This window comes from Rattus norvegicus, chromosome 9, assembly GCF_021556685.1.
Source record: "Rattus norvegicus strain SHRSP/BbbUtx chromosome 9, alternate assembly SHRSP_T2T, whole genome shotgun sequence".
In the NCBI taxonomy this organism is placed as follows: domain Eukaryota; kingdom Metazoa; phylum Chordata; class Mammalia; order Rodentia; family Muridae; genus Rattus; species Rattus norvegicus.
In genome coordinates this window covers 107,536,201-107,556,995 of record NC_141542.1, presented here as the reverse complement: position 1 = coordinate 107,556,995, position 20,795 = coordinate 107,536,201, and the positions used below count along the sequence as shown (strand labels likewise).

At 50.4% G+C, this 20,795-nt stretch overlaps 1 protein-coding gene across 1 annotated transcript in view; it reads right to left on the bottom strand.

Annotated features, from left to right (window-relative positions):
- Positions 1-3,164: 3,164 nt before the first annotated feature.
- Positions 3,165-20,795, bottom strand: part of Twist2 (twist family bHLH transcription factor 2) — a 44,444-nt gene continuing 26,813 nt past the window's right edge. Inside the window, 1 exon segment of the mRNA NM_021691.2 lies at positions 3,165-3,833. The gene's annotated coding sequence lies outside the window, so the exon portion shown is untranslated.

The window sequence follows — 20,795 nt, the reverse complement described above, 5'->3', positions numbered from 1 at the left end:
GGAAGGGAGTGTTTTTGTGGATAGTATGTAAAGCAAGACAATGGAGTGAAACCTCTCTGGACTGTGTGAATCTTTTACTGCACCATGGAGGGGAGGTAGGGAGCTGCCATCTAATTTGAACACGAAAAAACAAGTAACTTGTATCAGCACAAGTTTCTCTCCTGGGCACGCCCTGTCTAGAGCCATGCATCATTCCCTTCACAGGAGAGCACAACCCTAGTGTCCCTGGCCTTGCTTTCAGCCTGTCAGTATGAAGTGAGAGTGGGTCCATCCCACTCATTCGTATGTCGAGTGCAGCTGAACAAAGTCAGCAGGGACCATGCAACTCAGAGCTGGGTGCTAATCTTATCAGGATTTCTTCTCCCCTCTGGACAGCCACGTAGCCCCAAGCACTGGCAGCAAATTATCCAGAGGCTCATTTCAAACTTGGCTCCTCCCTGTCCGTTAATTCATTTGAGGGACAGCCCTGTGGGTTGGGCTTGGTTTTCACAATGTCTTCTTTATAGATATGGACTGCTGTTTCCCGGTGCTGTGGATCTCATGAAACCACAAAGCCATCTCTGGGTATTCTTTCCAGGGATGCACGGAGGCCTTCCCAGACCCTAGGGAGGATGTGTGACCCCAGGGCTACAACCATCCGTGCTCTAAGAATACCACACCCGGCTGCACTTTCCATTTTCCTCAGAGTCATTGTCAAGGTTCCCATTTGGCCATGGCCTCTCAAGAGGTCAACGGGTCAAGCAAGTTTTCTCTGCTTTCTTTCTCCTCGTGGTCTGTAAGCCTGGCCATTTTTAGCACTTACTGAACTTCTGTTCTCGATGTAAGTGCTGAATATATATTTTTAAAAATGTTCTGTGTTGAAAGCTGACAGGGATCCCAGCACAGAGGAGTGTAGGGCCATGATTCAGGAGAACTTTGACCCAGCATCAGTGGTGGGGCAAGCACTGAGAAGCCCTAGGTGTCCCACCCTCCCCGCGTCCCTGGTGGCTCTGTGTGCTGCTCCTAGATGCTACTGAGAAGGATCACCCTAACAGCAGCTCTGCCCCCAGCCCACACCAAAGAAATGGAGCCATCCCCAGGAATAGTCCCAAGGCTCACTACAGCTCCCTTCCTGTCCCTTTCACCAGAGCTGTGCTCCTCGGGAATCATGGTGACAGATTGCTCAGTCAGGAAAGCGATTGCCTCATCAGCATGGGGACCCGAGTTTGGATCCTTAGCACTGACGTAAAGAACTCAGGTGTGGCATTGCAAGTCTAACCCAAGTGCTGGGGAGGCAGAGGCAGGCAGATCTGTGCAGCAAGCCAGCTTAGCTGAATTAGTGGGGTCCTCAAAACTAAGGCGATGGGCCGGTCTGATGGCTCAGCAGGAAAGGTATTTGTCTTCAGCCTTACAAGCTGAGTTTAACACCACTTGGTGGAAGAAAAGAACCAAGTCTTGCAGATCCCCACATGTGTGCATTGGTACAATGTGGACACACACACACACACACACACACACACACACACACACACACACACACATTTGCCCATTGGTGAGCCATGGAGGCTGACACGGAGTCTTGGTGCTGCTCTTTCTTCAAGGCTCCTTAGGAACAGAGCCCTGAAAACTCCATGAAGCTTCCTGCAAGACACTCAGCAGCCAATCTCGGCAGCCTTCTCCGCCCAGCCTCATGGAGACCCCATCTTGAGATGGATGCCTCTTGTCATACCCCAGCCCCTGATACACCTCCAATCCCACCAACTGTCAATCCCCACAGTCATCCCATGTCTCTGCCGGCTTCCATATTCCCAACCTGTCCCCACAACCCTCTATTACTACTCCCTATAGACTTCTATCCATGCACCCTCATATCTCATGAGTGGTGCTCCACAAACCCAGGAAACATCACAAGTGTGGCATGTGGCCTGCTCTTGCCTTGGGCCATGCTGCCTTCTGGCCCCATATCTCTGGCCTCTGCTCTCTGTTGGCTGCCCTGTAGTTATTAGAGACCTCTCAGGCCACTACACCAGGGACACGGGGAGAGTGGGACACCTAGGGCTTCTCAGTGCTTGCCCCACCACTGATGCTGGGTCAAAGTTCTCTGAATCATGGCCCTACACTCCTCTGTGCTGGGATCCCTGTTAGCTTACAACACAGAACATTTTAACAAATGTATATTCAGCACTTACATCGAGAACAGAAGTTCAGTAAGTGCTAAAAATGGCCAGGCTTACAGACCACGAGGAGGGAGAAAGAGAAAACTTACCTGAGAATTCCAGGCTTCCTGGAAACAGTCTCGGGAGGTCTGTGTCTTGTTGCATAGATGGTGGACAATTTTAGTGTCTTTTGCTCTGTCACCATCTGGAATCATCACCAAACTTACCACGTACTGGATGGTGTCACCATTTGACTTGCAATTGGACTGTATACTTTCCTATAGGTCAGTTACCCAAGCTCTGTGTGTGACCACCCCGTCCCCAACAAAACCTAAACATACAGAGCTCTATTGACTCCATGCCCCACCACAGCCCCCAGGTCATCACCACCATCTTTATCTTCATACTCTAACAGACACCCTCATGTAGGCCACTTCTCTAGCCTCCGGCCTCCTCTGCTGACACAGAGTAGATAGCACAGGGCCATATATTCTTGTAAGCCTGTTGTCCCAGGAAAGAGAGACTCTGTAAGCCACATGGCCCAGGGCACGCGGCCTTGCTCAGAAGAGACAGTTTGGAGCCTTTACTGTTTCCCAGCCTTGGACTTGGCTAGGCCTCTCTAGCAGTGGCTCCCTGAGCCCTCTCTCTCTGTTTCCCCACCACCATGAGAGGAGCAGTTTTCTATTACACACACCCCACCGTGGCTTACAGCCACAGACTCAGACTACTGAAACTGTGAGCTGAAGTAAGCATTTTCGTCTTTCAAGTTGCCTCCCGGTTTTTGTTTTTCTGTTTGTTCATTTGTCACAGTGACTCAAATCAACACGCTTTGGTTCCTGGGCCCAGGTCTGCTGACACCAGTGTTAACACAGATCAGCATTGCTGGCTTCTAGAAATTTCTACAGCTATTAAGGTGCGGGGAACCAAAGGCATGGCTCTCATCCTTTCTCGTACCCTTTAGAGTGGCGAAATGTTTCATTTCTGCAACCCACTCAGCTTCCAGGCATAGAGATGAGAACAGAGGGGAAACACGGGGCAATGCAGGCCTCTTTATTGTTCCTGGGTGTAGAGCGTTATACACAGCGTGTGGCAGTCACTTGGCTGGTAAAATATCTCAATAAATAAACAAATAAGCAATATATACACTGAACAGGGAATATAAAAAATGGCTAGCTGAGCAGATCATGGAGAGGTAAAGAACAGGAGTGTGCGGGTAAGAATTCCAGGCTTCCTCGAAACAGTCATGGAAGGTCTGGGGTGGGAGGGATCTTGGGTTCTTGTTCTGAGAGCCTTGGTCCAGTTTAAACAGGTTCTACAAGAATGCACTTCTGTTTTATTTAAAAATATACATTTTTTTTAAAAAAAAAAGGCACTTAGAGGGAAATACAATCCAATATATATCCTTACAAATGCATTCCTGAATCTAGAACTTTCCAGAAAGTTTCCCCCAAACTAAAGCTCAGGAGGAAAATCCAATGGTGAGCAGATAAGGACGCAGAAGTCACTGACAGGAAGGCCGGTGTCCATCCCACGGGTATCTCTGAGAAGGATGTGAACCTGGCTCTCTGTCCCCTGCCGCTGTTGTCCCCTCTGAACACTTGGGCGTTGGGGTCATGAGGAGCCGTGGTTGTCCGGGTGCCAAAAGTCACAGCCGTGGACGCATCCAGTTCCTCTTGCGCCTGAGATGTGCAGGTGGGTCTGGAAGAGAAAGAGGCAGGTGAGATGCCGTAGCATTCGGCCTTCATCTGAGGGAACCTCAGGCTGCAGGTATGGCTGGAGAGCTGGCTCTGCTCTACTTGTGCCACTCCCAATTCCTTCCCCCACAGAAGCTGGGTGGGAAGGGACCTCAGAGTTCCCAGGCCCTGGAAGGCTGCTCTTCACACAGCACTGCACCATCTTCTTCTCAGGGCCACACACTGGCTCCTGGGAGAGGCTTCCAGGGTGAGGCCGCTGTTGATGGTGGCCAATCAGGATTAGGAGGGATTGGATGAGCACGTGGGAGAACAAACAGCCTTGGGGGAGAACTGTCCAAGGAGACAGATTTCCCTTTGTAAATTCTTAGGAATCCATACTTATGCCTTGGAAAACAATGATAGATTCCCCCAAAGTTGCACTAAAGTGTGCAGGCAAATCGTATGAGCATTACAACTGATTTCCCCAAAGTGTAAATTCACAGTTAGAATACCATAGCCTCAACACCTGGATGGATATGTAATAAGTGTATATAGTGAATATGTGGTGTGTGCATCTGTGTGTGTATATGTGTGTGTTATGTGCTATGTGTGTAGAGTGTATCTGTCATGCATACATGTGTGTTATGTGGTGTGCGTGTATAGTATTATGTATGGTGTGTGTGATATGTGATGTGCATATATAATGTATGTGTGGTATATGTATATGTGACACATGTATAGTGTAGTGTTGTAGATGATAGTGTGTGCGTGTGGTGTGTGTGTACATACGTATGTTTTTGTGATGCTGCTTAGTGTGTAAGGAGTATGTGCGCGTCACATGTGTACAGTGAGGTGTGCAGCATACATTGTGCTGTGTTCTTGCCACCTCACCTGTCAGTGAGATCCACCACTGTCCATCGCTATGATGTCATACAGCTGATTTTTAACCATGTGAGGCAATGAAAACTGGGCCAGTAGGGCTTGACGCCAATGCCAGCTTCCAAGTTCTGCTCTCATGGTGATCTGGTGTAGGAACCTTCTGGGGGTCACTTAGCCTCTTCTGGGGCCACCTCTTAGAGCATTCGGATGTGGACAGCGGGTCAAATGTCATGTTCAGGGAAGACACTGTATTCACATGCCACATGCCCATGACCCATGGGGCATTTCACTTACAGATACAGAGACGCAGGCACATATAAGTATAACGTATGCACACATGCCTGCAGTGCACTGGGTGACCTGCTCAGCCCCAGCCTACCCTGCCTTCATGAAAGCTGACTCTGAACCAAGCTTCCTGGAGGGGGTGGTGTGCAGACAGGAGGGGAAGGGCACTGCACGAGGGAAGACCTCGAGGAGTCTGGAGGTTTTGACAACGGATCTCCATCATTCACTTTTGCCCACCTCGAGCTCATGGAAAATGCGAAGGGAGATGGTTGGAAGCGGGTGGGAGAGCCAGAATAAGAGAAGGTGACCATTGATTCAAGATTGCTTTACTGCTGCATGATTCCCAGAGTGAGGAGGACATATTAGTTGGCACAAGCTGGGTCAGGAACCAGCAGCACGCTGAAAGTCTCATCCAGGTAGGTAATGAAGCCACTAAGGGTGGGCACAGCCGGGCCTGAGCGCACACCAGGACCACAGCAGAGGCTGCATGGCTGGTCACTGGCCAGTGTGCCAAAGCCTCCAACACTCAGCAATACTGTTTCCAAGGCCTGGGCTCAACGAATGGCTTCTTAAAGCTCCAGAATGCTTCCCCCTTCTGGAATTGTGACAACAATCTAAAAAGTCTAAGATTTTCATTAAAATTAGGTATTCACACACAGAGAGGCACACATACAGACACAGACTCACACACAGACACACAGACACTGAGAGAAACATGTACACAAATACAGACAGACACACACACATACACACACACAAACACACACACACAGAGAAAGAGAGAGAGAGAGAGAGAGAGAGAGGAGAGAGAGAGATGTGCGTGCTTGCTTGCTCTCTCTTCCTCCCTCCCTCCTTTTTTTTTTTCAAGTTCAGAGCACTCCAAATATTTAAGCCTTTTTAAGTGGTCCTGGGCAGAGAGTCAAAGGCTGCTCTATTGGAGAATGTGGTTATAATTAGATAATTAATAGAGGAGAGGGGAGAAAGCTAAATGGAAGCCTTCCTCAGTGGGAGGAAATAATTACAACAGCTTTTGATATCTGAGCTGAGCCAGCCCTCCACGGGAAGCACAGGATGGCCCATGAGAAGCCAAGAACGGTAGAGGCTGTCCCCATAGGGTAGGTTTCAGGGGTTGGCTTTATCAGCCGGAGGGCCCTGGGGCTCAGGCAGAAGCAAGTGGCAGGTTCATTAGTCTTCTTGACTGAGAGCCTCCTAGCCTAACCCGTCGATGTCACCTTGACCCCCACATGTCTGTAGATGTGGGCAAATGTAAAACATCTGGGCTCAAGATGGCCTCCCCACTGAAGGGCTACCCGAGCCCCATGCATGGGCCTCCTGTGGCTCACTCCAGCTCTGCCTGGTCTGAACAGGCTGCAGAACTGCAGCAGCTGGACGGAGAATAGTGTTCAGTGGTCCCTGAACCAGACTCCTAGGCACTAGGAAGCTCATAAGGGCCTTGTGCTGGCCAAAGGAAGGTATGCCACACTAGTGTCTGCCTCCATAATACAACAGTACATTACCTGCAGGAAGTGAGACAAGGAGAAAGGCTGCAAGGTGTCTGTCTGTCTGACTCATGTCTGTCCTTCCATTCATTCTCCCTCTTTCTCTCTCCCACTCTTTTCCCTCCCTCCCTTCCTTCCTTCCACCAGTGTGCACATTCATCCACCTTCCAGCATGTGTTGTGTCTGTGCAAAAAACAGTGCTCATTGCTGAAAGCACAGAGAAAGAGTCAGAGGATCTGACAGGAGGAGAAACACACATATAAACTAATCCATGATGGAGACACTGAAAACATCTCAAGGGAGACCATGATGGAGACACTGAAAACATCTCAAGGATAGACCATGATGGAGACGCTGAAAACCATCTCAAGGATAGACCATGATGGAGACGCTGAAAACATCTCAAGGATAGACCATGATGGAGACACTGAAAACCATCTCAAGGATAGACCATGATGGAAAGCTGCTCCTACCCTCATTTTAGCATTGCCCAGGCTGGCCTCAAATTTGCAAGCTTCCTGCATCCCAAGTGCCAGGGTTACAAGTGTGAGCCACCACTGCCAGAGACCATTCTCCTAATGACTCACTGCTCTTTCTACCAAACTCATCCAAGATAACTCAGGACAAAAGAATGAACCCACGACTAACTGCCACCTAGAGTAACCCACTTACCAAAGGTCCACAGAAGCTATAGGGGACAGTAATTTCTACCCATGTGACGCCAGCTATTCCAGGGTGTAAGCAAGAGGGCACATTTTCTGTTTTTTTTTTATGTATTCATGCCTGTTATTTTAGAGCCTAATTTTTAGAGCCATTTTAGGTTGATAGAATGTAGATTTCCCATCTATACCTGTTTTCTGTTCCCATTCCGTCACCAACTCTTTCCCTCACAGCCTCCCTCCCTCAAAACATTACCAGACACCAAGCCAATGCTGCAAGCACCAGAGGGAGGAACATTGACACGTGCGTCGGCAAATCTGCTTGGGCTTTTGTTGCTTTGGTCTGGTTAATGTTGTAGGTAGGGTTTCAGTAGGTAGCCCAGGCTGGCCTTGAACTCTCAACCCTCCTAGCTCAGCCTTCCAAATGCTGGGATTACAAACATGAGCCTTGGTACTGTTTTTAAGAACTAGTTCCAAATGACCTAAAATGTTAAATTTGGAGGCTCAGAATGAAACACAAGTCCCAAGGATGGAGGGCTGGTTTCAAATACCTACTTCAACACACATGGAGGTCGGGAGGATAGACCTGTAGCCAGACCTTGGGCTAAATACCAACATCTACTCACAAATGGGGAGGACTTGGGGTTTACATTCTCTGGGCAAAAACACTAAGCAGGATTAATGATTGGACCTACCTTGAGGATCATGGACCTACAGTGTGTGGTTGGAAGGTCATGGAGACATATTCGGTCAGTGCTCAGGCTAGGCAGATGGTGGAAGTTCTGAAAGGGAGGAAGCTATCTCCTTCCCTTGCTGGGGCCCTATGCCAGCTGTGGTGATTTGAATAAGAATGGCCCCATAGGCTGATAGCTTTGCCCCTTAGTCCCCAGTTGGTGCAACTATTTGGGAAGGATTAGGAGGTGTGGCCTTGTTGGAGAAAGTGTCACTGGGGATGAGCTTTGAGGTTTCAAAAGCCAATGCCCCCTCTCTCCCCTTCTCTGAATACTGCCTGTGGATCAGGATGCGAAGCTCTCGGCTACTGCTCCGATGTCACGGCTGTCTGCTTCTCATCACGATGAGCATGGACTAACGCTATGAAACTGTAAGCAAGCCCTCAGTTACATATTTTCTTCTAAAAGTTGCCTTGGGCATGGTGTTTCATCACAGCCATAGGACAGTAACTGAGACACTTGTCAACAACATGCACTTAGTAGCTGTCGAAAGAGGGGCACTGTGAAGAGACCAGAGAGAACCTAGCAGCTCACTCAGCTCCTGGCGAGCAGTAGCTGGCTACTGCAGGAGGCATGGTAGGCCTGGACCAGGGTGGGCTGAGGACAGATCAGTAGAGCGATGAGTAATGGTGGTAAGACAAACTTTGCTATGCCAGTGACAGCTCATGCTGGGGGACAGTGGGCACAGGTCCTGTCGTCTGGCCCTCATACTCAGTATTATAGGGAGACAGCTGAGCCTCAGAAAACTCAGCTGCCCCCTGTTACAGAAGGACAGTCGATGAAGACCACACTGACATTACTAGGCAGAGAGAAGACACTACTGACCCCACCCTCAGGACAGCCTTGCTCCCCACCACCAGGCAACCAACCTCCAAGGCCCTAAGACTGCGAGGGGATGCTGGCATATGTGTTTTCCCAAAGCTGACAGTCAGAGTGTTTTTCTAGCCATGACAGAGAGGCAGAAGGAGCCCTGGGTTGGTGATGCCCACCAAGCAGCTTCAGGGGGCCCAGTGAGCAGCCTAAGTCTGGATTCTGCCACTCAGAAACAGGCACAGTGGCTGCAGAGTGTGACCCAGGAGCCTCCCAGTTGTCACTACACCTGTACAGGTTGAAGTTCCCAGCTCTTCTAGACTGCTTCTGAGAATGTGCGGTCCGGCTGTTCACATCCAGTAGCGGCTCAGCCCTGCCCATAAGGGAACTGAGGCTGAGACCACCCTTATCACACAGAAGCTTAGCACTGTGGCAAACACAAGGCCATAAACATTTCGCTGTTCCCTGTCTTGGCCTGGCTCTACCATGGCCACCATGCTGAGGATGAAACGGCTCGTTTCAAAGATCACAGACATTTAGGCCATGGTTTTCTCAGGACATGCAGTGGACACTGCTAGCCACCCTCAGTGATCAACCACCTAAAGAGGCAGGCACCATGATGCTAGGGACAAGGACCAAGTCACCTCAATCAGCTAAAAGGGTTTCATTTCCTACCGGGTAAGAGCTTCAAGGAGAGCACAAGGCCTCTGAGGGGACACCAGCTCTGGACAGTCTCAGGTCTGCTGCCAGCCCCAAGCTACACACACACACACACAGAGACACAGACACACACACACACACACACCCTGTTGCTGCCTCCCCCAGCCTCAGGTCTGCTGCCAGCCCCAAGCTACACACACACACACACACACACACACACACCCTGTTGCTGCCTCCCCCAGCCTCAGGTCTGCTGCCAGCCCCAAGCTACACACACACACACACACACACACACACACACACACACACACACACCCTGTTGCTGCCTCCCCCAGCCTCAGGTCTGCTGCCAGCCCCAAGCTTCACACACACACACACACACACACACACACACACACACACACACACACACCCTGCCTCCCCCAGCCTCAGGTCTGCTGCCAGTCCCAAGCTACACACACACACACACACACACACACACACACACACACACACACCCCTACCCTGTCACTGCCTCCCCCAGCAGGCTGTCTTTTTGACAAATGCATGTGCACAGACAGGGAAGAAGCAACATGTTTTCCTTCCAAAGGCAAAATCTTCTTCTATTCCAGATCCTGCAGCCAACTCAGCTCAGAGTAAGGCAGGGCAGGGCAGGACAGAGACAGCGAATACTGAAGACAAAGAGACTACCTCACAAGAACCGCAAGCCAGGCTAACCTAGATTCTTCAGGTGCTGGCTAGTTAGGAGTAATGATCCCTTGCTGGATGCTGGATACTCGGAATTGGGTACTGGGTACTAGGTACTAGGTACTAGGTGCTAGGTTCTAGGTGCTAGGAGCTAGGAGCTGGGTGGGAGTGACCAGTGTAGGCTTATGGGACAATGGGGCATGAGACAGTTGGGCTTCCTTCTCTCAAGACAACATGTCTGCCTACTCAGACCTCTGAGCAGCCTCTAGATGACTCAGGTGGTGGGGAGGTCATACGGGCAAAGTACAGAGCCACAGGACTGGCCTCAAACCCCCGGCCCGCCACCAGACTGAGGCTTCTGAAATGAAACAGTAGCTGAAAGGGACCTTTCGGAGAGTTTGAGGATGGGGGTGGGGAGCACTTCTGTGGGATGAAGGATGTCAGTGGGCTCTGGAGGAGGGATAGAGGCAGGCTGTTCTTTCTCTGAGGCAAATGAAAATTGCTAAGCAATGGGCCTTCTGGGACTCATTTGTTTTTATAGTTTCCTCTGGGTGGCTGTGCCCGGGCCCCTCACAGGAGGTGCCTACCCTTCAAAGGGCTATTGTGGCGTTCACCTACCTGAAGCAGCAACTGTGTGGTCTCCTTTGTGGGTTTCTGGACTTGGCTCTAGAGTGCTTGGCCAGAGCTTGGCTGTGTATCTCATCAGACAATGAGGACGCTGTGGCAGTAGCCATAGGGGTCTACAAAACTAGCCAGAGCAGAGACAGGGAGCCACCCTGGCGGCAGAAGGGGGTCCTTTAACCCTCTAGGACACAAGGCTTCTCTGCCACACTGTTCTGACCCACGGATGACATTCCATCCCCTCCCACAATCCCGGTTTGCCTATGATGCTCTTCAATCCTCCCATCCCCCAGGCTCGAGATGGGGTGGGTCACGACTGTATGTTCCATTTTGGGACCTGCTGCTCTGATTCTGCTGTAGCTGGTATGGTCTTGGGGAGGGTGACCCCAGTGCATCTGTGCTGCTGAAACCTCTGTGCTCACTGGCTATCTCTGGGTGGCACCATCTTGGCAATTTTGGATCCTCACAGGTAAGTCATTTGCAGGAAGGAGTTGGGCAAAGAGGGCCACATAGGTCTTCTCAACATCTGCCCTCTCTCTAACTCAATGCTTGCATCTGTCCTGGGCTTGCTGTGTGTGACAAAGGAGAAACCTCTTATTCCCCTCATCATCCTTTCCCCAGTGGGCTTGGCTGTCTCCTTCAGGGACTCCAGGCTGACTTTTTGGAATGATCCCCCCCAACTGGTGGCCCCCAAATAACCAGAGAAGGGTCAGGTTTGCCTCTATCCCAGGGTCACTTCAGGGTCACTGTAGGGTCATTCTCTATCCACCACCCATCGATGACCCCACATCCCAGAAGCTAACTCTGTCCCCTTGTCCATCCCATGGGAGCTACCACAGCAAGGCCAGCAGACACAGTGTCCCGCTAGCTAAGCCTTCCTGTTTTCCTGGCAGCCTCCTGCCCAGTAAAGCCTGACTTTTCTTCCTCACGGACCATCAAAAGGCTGCAAAGGGCTTTCCCTAGCCCCAGAGCCACAAAGAGCCAGATCACCAGAGGAGCTGAGCCCTTTCCAAACCCTGTAGTCTCCACGTCCAGGAACTACTCCTCGAAGTGACTTACGACTTCCTCAGACGCTGCTGAATCAGCTCCCAAGTAAAACCCAGGGGAGAGAAAGGAGGATGAGAAACTGCTCCATCCCAGCTCGGTGGTGACAGAGGCTCCTTCAGGGACCATCCAGTCAGACACTGTCATCTCGGAGACAGAAAGCACAGGACACAGGTGGGCTAAGATGGGTAGCTGAACCTCAAGTCCTGGTGGGAAGCACCATTTCGCATGCAAGGCTCCTGGCACGCAGGCACACACTCTGGGGCATTAACTCAGCAAATGCACTCAGACGATGTCAAGGATCACCCCTGACACCAGCACCAGCTTAACAGAATCTGAAGAATGGCTGCAGGAGGTCATACTGGGAATGGGACAGTAGCAATGACTGGGATTGTCCTGAACCAGTTCACTGCTCACTTTGGGGACGCATAGTACAACAACTCATGTAGCAAACATGCCGTAGGTGTTCTAATGATGCGCTCATGTAAGTCCGCTCAGGGCTGTGGGGCTGTGCTGTAGAGTCGATAAGCATTACAAGCACAAAGAAGTCCAGTGTAGCACTGCATGCTCTTGAGAACCCTCAGCCCTACAAGAAGGGCCTCGACAGAGAAGCGGGGCCTAACCAAGGACATAAATAGGAGCATCTGGGGTGGGCCAGAGATACACGGACTACACATGACAATCTGGAGACAGTGGCATTGGATATGCATTGTAGAGCCAAGTCTGGTAAGGAGAGATGTGACCAAATGATGAGGGAGGGATCTCTCATTTGTCCAGAAAACTGGAAGAGGGAGGGGGAGAGGAGGAGAGGGAGAGAGAGGCGGGAGGGGGAGGGGGAGAAGGAGGGAGAGAGCACAATGCAAGCATACTTGTGAAAGCCAGGCAACTAACTGTGTTAGAATTTGAATCTGGGCCCCTGGAGTCCAGTTCTGCAGCTCTTTGCTTCCTGCCTAGGATAGAACTCACAAAACAAGCTGCAAAAGGGGTCGGGAATGAGCAGTCTTGTGGAAACCTTCAGCGGGGGCATCTGGAAGGGAGAGCAGGCAGGTAGCAGCCCCTGCTATCCAGAGGACTGAGCCATCAATACAAGATAACGGAGGGCCAAAGCCTAGACTGTAAGAGGCAGTAAGGGAGCACTGTAAGAGAGCACTGTAAGGAGGACTGTAAGGGAGCACTGTAAGGGAGGACTGTAAGGGAGGACTGTAAGGAGGACTGTAAGGGAGCACTGTAAGGAGGACTGCAAGGGAGCACCGTAAGGGAGCACTGCAAGGGAGCACTCTAAGGGAACACTTAAGGTAGCACTGTAAGGGAGCAGAGATGGAGAGATGACCTAGGAACAGTCTCTATATGCAGGGTACAACAAAGACGGTACCCAGACACTGGTGGGTGACACCCTGGTCCTTTTTATATGCCAGGCAACGTGCTTTATTTGGCCACGGCATGCAACACTCTCAGCAAGCAGGTGCTTGGGGCCCACATTTTATGTGAACCTCCCTGAGATTCTGTACGTCACAGCCCCAGCAATGAAGCGTGGAGGGGTGAAAAGCAGGGAGGTGGACGCAGGTGTCCAGCATTCCTCACACAGTCACACAGTGCTCAGGGACACCGAGTCAGGGAACTGGGAAAGGGCTCCGTGATCACTTCTGGCCAAATGCCATGTCACCTCAGGCCGCTTGAGGGAAGTAGAGAGATCCAGAAATACGGTCATAATTGCTACATTTTTAAAAAGTAATATTCTTGAATTAAATCCCAAATTCATAAATGGTGGGCTATGGAACACATTTATGTATTTATTTTGCTTTCCAAACGTTCTTTGAACAGGAAAGCAATTATTCTGTATTTTTTTTAAACAATGAATTTTTCCCTAAGTAAGAGGCATTGTGAGTGAGTGATAGCACATGTGTGCACATTTCTGCTCCTACTTCTAGAGAAGAAAGCCTCGCTGGGAACCCACTATGGACTATGGGATGCAGGATGCTCCTGGACTCGAGAACACTGGAGTCAAGGTGAGAACCATGGGCCATGGACCTGCTAGCAGCAAGGACTACACCCTGTGACATCAGTCAGCTCCTTAAGCATCCGCCTGGCTCTGTGAGTATGGCTGCTGGGGTGATCACCCATCAAAGAACTGTAGACATGGTCACAAGAAAGGCAGGCAGCCTTCTGACCCAGCAAATGGCGTCCTTGGTGGTCTGGCCTCCCTGGCCAAAAATGCCCAGGGCGTTCCACCCGCACCAAAGGCCGACTTCACTCCTGCAGCATCTCCTTCAGTGCTTCCTTAATCCACATTGTTTGGTGGTATGCACAGGGGTGGGATTGCTCTCCCTGGGCCTGGCTGAATCGGGCTCACTTCCACGTAGCCATCTCTTCACTCCTACATGCCAGGCAGCCCAGGGACAGATTGGTGTGTCTCCCTCTGCGATCCTTGTCTCATCTATAAATGGGCAGGGCAAGGTGAGGGGACGCCTGGCACCTGGCTGGTGCTCACTGAGGGTTAAGAATTCTGTAACTAACACGAGTTCCAGAGCAGTTATTCACAAATGAGGTCACCAGCCCATGAAGCAGGAGAGGTGCTCCAGGCCACATGCACGGGCTTCTCTGGGACTCTAGGTACCTGTTCCTTCCAGGTTATGTAGTACTAGAGACCACAGATGTGTGTGCACAAGCAGAATCTTCTGTGAAAGTCATCACTCAACAACACAGGCCATACAAACCATAGCATTCTGCTCTAGGCCCCCAAGCAGGGACTGATAGGAGGGTTGTCTGTCAGAGAACACACCAGGGACTTTTATACCTTGATTCAGACATCCCTGACACATAGAATCATCCCTATGTATCCTGGGACCACCCTCCCAGAGAATACCAACATTTGTGAGTGCTTCCTCACATGAAATGGAACGGTATTTTCAGACTACATGCCCATTCTCCTGTAGACGTCAGTAAAAGAGGTTTCTATGCTTTGAAAAAAATACAGCGTGCCATAGGGAAAAAACCTTTTACAAATGTTTCCAGTCCCAAAGTGGTAGAATTTGTTTATAGGTAACAACTACATATGTACATGTATGTGTACATATATGTGTGCATTGCATGTGGTCACCCATCTATATAAAAACACCATGTATAAAGGTATGTATACACTCATGCATAAATGCACACATACAAGCACATAGAGATACATGCATATGCATGCATGCATTCACACATGCATGTGTACACACACACACACACACACACACACACACACACACACATAGTTTCTTCTCTAAAAAGGGCAACTTTTGACGCAGTCCACTCTGATTGTTTTTTACTGAGTTCACTGTTTGGAGCAGGGATTTTTAAATTCATGTGGTCCTAAGTGGTTCACCATCAGGAAGTCAGAGTGAATGCAGGTAACTGGATCAGCCAGTCAGGCCCAGCATCTCTCTTGGCTGGCTTCCACACCCCTCCCTCTCTGTCCCTCTGGGACTCCAGGGATATTCACTTGTCTGCTTCTAGGAGAAGGGTTACCTGCACTTAAGCCAGCGTCAGCTTGGAGAGCGGGGTATGTGGACATACCCAAGGAAGGCACTGGGCTTTTATAGAGCATGAACGGCCACCACATGCCTAAGGACACCCCCCAGTTCTATGTCTCTTGAGGACTTGCCCTGGGACGTCATCAGTGGGACTCTTACACTCACACACATGTCCTAGCATTGTATTTTCCTATTGACAGTGGCAATATTCCTAAGTTAGAAATGACTTTTATTTCAAATTATAGCAAAGCTCAGGGCCCGAGATACCAAACAAGATCTTGGAAACCAGCAACGGGGGGTGGGGGGGGCTACTTCAGTCTCCAAATGCTCTCTACAAACTTTCCGACAGAACCAGACCTGGTGCTTTCTGTGGGAGCCAGCCCTGTCCTAACTGCCCATTAAAAGCTTTTGATTAAGACTTGAACTCCATCTTAACATCCCAGAGTCAATTCTTTTGCCAACACAGACCCCATGAATATGCAAAATGGTTTTAATGTCAGTTTTATAAGCGACTTCAGCCATCTACTTAAGGCCTTGATCCAAAAACCCACCTTCCCGCCCCATGTCTCTTTAATCAAGCTTGGTCAGTAACTAGATGTGATGCAGATGTCCTGCGAGGCTTTAAAGAATTCAGGTTGAATTCACTTTAAACAAAACACTGCCCTGCAATCAAATAAAAAGGATGAAAGTAAACCAAGAGGAGGAAAAAAAATCAACAAAACCCTCACCCGAGGCAGGACTCTGAAAACAAGCTAGTAAGTCTGAGCCGCTGATAAAAACTTGGAATAGCGGTTATGGAAAGTGCAAGAGAACGAAAACTTTTCAGCCTTCTAATCTGTGTGACTTTAAGGAAACCTGATCTTGGAGAGCTACATTCACTGCTCACATAAAGTCCTGGGTGAACCCTGGAAGAGTTTTATAATTTGTAAAAACTGTAGTGAGACGTGCCTTCCAGGGCGGAACTCGATGGGCGTGGATTTTAAACGGCTTGCTTTACTCAGCTCTCCTGGAGGGTATGTATCTCCTCAGGGAGCGAAGATTCTTCAGGAGGCCCGGATGGACAGCAATGCATTATGGGATTGCTCTCCCTCGCCGCAGTACGGTTCTGTCAGGGTGAGTTAGGCCTTGCTGCAACAACATGCAAGCCCCCGAATGCTGGCACTCTCTCGGTACTGGCTTATGGTGGTTGACACTGTTCTGCTCTACACAGTCAGGGTGGGACTCCGGCTGGACTCAATATCTTATGTCTGTGCAGTGTATCATTTTCAGGAACTAAGGGCAGCAAGAGACCTCAGAGTGATCCCTGCCAATCCTTCCATGCTTTAGCCGAGAAATACCAGTGGCCCATTGCTTGGAACCAGTCACATGGCCCCACCCAACCTCAGGGATGGGTGGTGGTATTCGAACATGTTCTGAGACCTCCTGACATATTGTCCAGCCCAAACCTCTGTCTCTCCTGCTGTGGCGGTAGGCTGAAGCCGTACAAACAACATTGGGGTTTCTGTGTGACTGTTCTTACTGGCATCCCAGCAACACTGCCGAACTCTCACCTTGTCCCACCTCCTATCCCCCACTCCTCTGCCAATCTTTTCGTCTCTCCAGCTCGCTGACATTGAACCACGGACCAAAGGCTTATCACGTTACGTTACGATGGAGGCGTGGAGCCTCATGGCCACCTCACACCCCGGATAACCAGAAGACAGCCCAGAAGCATGCTGGGAATACGGGATAAGGTGAGGTCATGACGGGAAGACAGAACAGCATAGCCGTACAGACTCATCACTTGCACCCCCACAGCTTCTGAGCATTCGATTTCTCCCACAAGCCTTGCCCTGCGAACAGAGATGGGATTTTAATGCGTTGCAAAAAGAAAACACTTTCTCCTTAAATAGTCTACCTTGGGTTTGGGGTATTGAAATTACCTGTGTGGTTGGCGGAAGACACAATTAGCCATGGGAAAAGCTAAGCCATAGGCACTTTAATGGTTAGTCCATCGTTCCACTTCACTCTCAGTCTGGAACTCAGTCGCCAGAAGGACTGGACAGGCATTAAAATACCAGGACCATTCTGCTAGTTTACGATGAAGGTCACTGAATGTCTGTCTTCGTGGGAAAAACCCCCAGTGATTTAACTTCTAGGCTGGAGCTCCAAGGACAGTTTTAAGATCCCAGATCAAGCCCCTCTAGAAGCCAATTGGAAGTGGGAAATGTCTCCGTGGTAGGTGCTAATCTCCAACCAAGACCTGGGCTTCCCTAAAGCTACAGAGGCCAGATCTTCAGTCTCCTCCATTCTCTAAACGAAACGGGCCAAGTCAGCTAGCAACTGTCAGGGTGCTGGTGAGGCACCACATGGGCCCCTGGGAGTGGCTGTTAAGGAGATGAGCTGGGCCCTTGACTCTGCAGAACTCTGCTGTAGCCCAGGACATAGAACCAGTGATGTGGGGGAAGAATCAGGTACTGCTCTAAAAAATAAGCCAGGGAAACCTAGAGATGAAGAGCCCAGCCTGGCTATGACGGTTTAGCCTCTGACCATCTGCATGATTTGGGAAGCATCTGGGGACTTCCTGGAGCAAAGAATAGGGAAATGTGGTTCCCAGGGACAATGTACCTTCAAGCCGGTTGCTCTGTCTTTACCCATGATGAAGCTGGGTGAGCCTGTGAAATGACTGGTGAGGGGGAAAATGTGCTGGTGCGAGCAGCTCAGACGCAGGGACCGTCCTCACGGAGGAGTGAGCTGTTGGCTAAAAGCCCACCCTGTTCAGCTGTGCTAGCACTGGGGTGGGGGCTTTTTATCAGGGGACATTTCTAGCACCTTAACCTCAACCACATATGCCAGCACCCAAACGAGGGGCTGTTCATTCCCTGACCCCAGGCTTTACCCCGGGGCCTGCGCAATGGAACCTCAACCTTGAAGTTGGCTCGTGAGTCATTCCAGGCTTGGATTCTTGTTTTGGATTTAACCCTCGGCATCCTCGACAGGGCAGTTTCTGAAGACATCTTTGAAAGTCAGTATGAATACCAGGTAGTGTGCAGGGGAGCCCTTGGGCTGAGTGAAGCCTCCCACCCCTCTGTCTGGGGAACCATAGGTTCTCACTCCAGCAAGCAGTCCTCAAGGAGACCTGAGGTGGCGCCGGGCATCAGGACCTCAGATAGAGGTGAGGATGCGCATGTGGGTATTTGATGCAGGTGAGGCCCCCACATCATCTCCCAAGCACTGTGAGTATCCACAGTGCCTTCCTTCTGGGGAGGGGCTTGGCTGCCTGGCTTCACCCCAAGACTCCTGAGAAGGGGTACGTGGGGGGGGGAGGGAGGGTTTCAGATAAGCAGGGTGATGGAGAGGTTGAAGGCAGCTAACGCTGGGCGAGACAGACTGAAACCAGAGCTGCCAGCCTTATCAGCCATCAATCACGGAAGTCCAGCTGATGCAAAAGGGAAGACCAGCCAGTTCTGTGCTTCTCACAGAGGGGAAGGCAGAAACAACAAACCCCTTGGCCTAACTCCTCACAAAGCTTAGCATCTGTCTCCTTTCCCAGGACCCTCTCAGATGCCCACAGAGCCAGGAACACCTCTATCCAGCTCCCTCAGTGGGCTTAGGGCGCCTTTCCAGCCAGTCTTCTAGAAAAGCCTTTGCCTCTGGTGCTAAATGTTTCCCCTGGTGCATTCAAATCCCACACCTTCTAGCTCTGCTGGAATTAAGGCAGACGGGGAGTGCTGAAAGCCGCTGGGCAGTCTCTGCCTCACAGAGCATATAGCTCTGGGTATCTCTAACTACAATCCCTTCCCACTCTGTCTTTTCTCTCCTAGTTTTTCCTGTTTAATGTCAAGTAAGCCAGCCAGGCTCCTCGGGGACCCACAGCTGCAGAAGCAAGCGAGAGTGGATTTTAAATCAGTACAGAATTTTAGAAGTGAGTCAAATGGAAAAACAAAAAAAGAAGCTGGTATGTGACCCTGGGGCTCTGCTGCTCCCACCAAGCGCTCAGCATCCACCCTGTATGTGGATACCCTGTATGCGTGGATCTTTATGTGAGTAAATCTCTCTGTGTGCAACATTCCCACTGTGTGTGTGTGGATCCTCCTGTGTGCACTTGTGTGCGTGAATCCCATGTGGGCACAGTTCCCATCATGTGCACAAGTCCTTGTCTTTTTGCAGCTCCTACTGGGTGCATAGATTCTCATTCGTACATAGTTTATTGCGCATGGATCCCTGGTGTGCACACATTACCTTCATGCTGTATAGACGTCTATGTGTATAGATCCTCCTGTGCATGAATTTCCCTGTATGTGCAGACTCTATATGAAGTCCCCTAACTGTCCCCTATATCTCTCTGTACTCTTACAGAGGATGACATATTACTCACAGGGCATTTCCACGGGAGGAAAGGGTCAGAGGTGCCATCCAGTCCAGACAATAAAACAGGAGTCAGTAAACACCAGAGTCTCTCCTAAGTGCTCCCAGAACTGCTCCAGTGAGCAAAGTAGACGTGGAGACTGAGGTACGACTCAGTAGTAGGGACTTGCCCAGCATGCATGAGGTCCTGGTTTGCATATGTAGCCTCACAACCTAGCTTACTAAGAAAATAAACCATGGAGAGTGGAGACTCAGGTACTCCAAGCCCTTGCTCAAGTTTCTAGAATTAGCTGAAAAGCCAAACAAAAGAAAAGACTCACGGAAGGACAATCCATATCCCTCTCGTTCCTAATAGGAGGACCAGTGATGGGAGCTGTCTGTGAAATCCTGGCATTTACTATCTGTCTGGTGGCTTTGCCTTAGCAATCTATCCTAGAGGGACACACCTGACTAGAGGGAAACCTGATCCTGGGTGCCCCAGCTTTCTGGCAGAACAACTCAGAAACCATGGTTATATTTTGTTTTTGAAAATCCTTTGTCCTTGGAGGAGTTTCAAAATTGAGTTCTTACCTCCCGGTACTCTAAACAGACCCCCACAACCCCCTCACCACAGAGCAAGATCAGTCTGGAGGTTGTAGCACTCTTCGCTCCTGCAGGAGTGCAGTGCAGGAGTCTGAGTGCTTTTACAGACCATCAGCTCCTGGTTGGGAGGCAGGGTGCAGAGAGAGACACTCGAGGCTGACTGTGGGAGCTGTTAACGAGGCCAGGATGAGAGCTCAGACTGCAGTTCCTACATGCTTCCCAAGGACTGTCTGTTCTGTAAGGCAGGGCATCCTGGCACAACAAGGGATGCTGGGTTTTTTGTTTCTTCTGAGGCCACAGCATGAAAGTAGAAAACCAGGATGATGGGTTTTCCTGCCTCCTCGCTACTGGATGGCCTTGAGGGTCCCCGAAAGGCCAGTCAGCACAGGTGGGCTCTCTCTTCCTCACCCCTGAGCTGCACAGGGGCTGGAATTCCGTGACTACCAGGCCACACCACATAGCCAAGTTCAGCCAAGAGAGTGACCTGGGCTTGGAGTGAAACAGGTCCCAGAAATGTCCCTACATCCCAGCTCTCTGTATGACCCTTCCACAAGATGTATAGTAGGATGTGGGTGGGTGGGGGACGGGGGATTGAAGGCTGGCATGGCTGAGAAGCCCAGACCCTCAGAGGATGATCCTTTTCCTCCCTGGATCTGGGAAATCCCTGCATG